The following is a 977-nucleotide window of genomic DNA, read 5'->3' as shown; positions in this document are numbered from 1 at the left end:
GCCTGTAGTCGGTATGTTCATTGTTACTTGTCATTACAAAGAAGGTTGTAATTATTATGACTAAAAATTAGAATGTGGGTAAGGTAGTGCATAATATAGGCTTCTTTTTACTGTTACTTTCCTTAGACACTGATCGAAACAAACTGCTCGTGGACGAAGTTCAATATCGTCTCTTGGCTGTAACATAAGTTTGAAAGAGGGATATCACCGTAAGATTTTATTCAGACAGCGACTTCATACGGACATCCAAAGTCGGATGTCAGTGACAAGTATGTAGTTTTAGCACCTACCGCAGGCCTGTCAGAAAATACGACGGGAAGATGCTTCCGTACTTAGGATCTAACCTGAAGTGTTGCAGGCGTCGACCAGTTTCAAACCCAGGCTGTTGCCACATTTACAGTAATATTTCGTATCACACATGCAATGGACATTTCAACGGAATGAAATCCTTTTAATTGAAATGCCACTGGGAGGCAGATCCGCGGGGTTATCATTACGAAAGGGGCCATGAGCGCCTCGCATCTCGCCTCGTTTCCGTAGTAACCAGGTGAGCGCGTGTGCGAGGACTACCAGCCTCCGCCCTGCCCGTCGCCGCCCTCTATGGACAGCCGCTTCGGGGTAGAGTTAGGGAATCGCTTCAGGGGAGAAGGTATTGAGGGGGACCGAATCAGCGCTAGAGAGAAACGACGGTGGATATGCATCGCCGGTATCGCTAGACGTTTCCTGGTTATGATTTCGTTAACGGAAACCACTTTCTTTTCCGCAACGGCGGTTGTCATGGCGACGCTTAGCTTGATAAGTGCATCTAAGAGACGCGGGGGAAGTCTTGTATATATTTGGCTTTGGCTGTCGACCTCAGCGCCACTTGAAGGGAGAGGACGTTTCTCAGCATCGGGATTCCACGGGGAGTGAATGAAAAGCGGGCGGAAATGCTGCCAGCGATTGAGAAACTTAGAAGGAAAAAATAGAATGTATGT

The 977-nt window shown here is 47.4% G+C and overlaps 1 protein-coding gene across 1 annotated transcript in view; it reads left to right on the top strand.

The window, feature by feature from the left end:
• The window catches only part of LOC119587178 (xaa-Pro dipeptidase-like), a gene marked incomplete at its 3' end in the record, with an annotated part of 115,986 nt that overhangs the window by 39,327 nt on the left and 75,682 nt on the right, over nucleotides 1-977 (top strand).

Source organism: Penaeus monodon, chromosome 22 (assembly GCF_015228065.2).
Source record: "Penaeus monodon isolate SGIC_2016 chromosome 22, NSTDA_Pmon_1, whole genome shotgun sequence".
Taxonomy (NCBI): Eukaryota; Metazoa; Arthropoda; class Malacostraca; order Decapoda; family Penaeidae; genus Penaeus; species Penaeus monodon.
The sequence above is the reverse complement of the archived record's forward strand: the minus strand, read 5'-3'. Positions and strand labels throughout refer to the sequence as shown.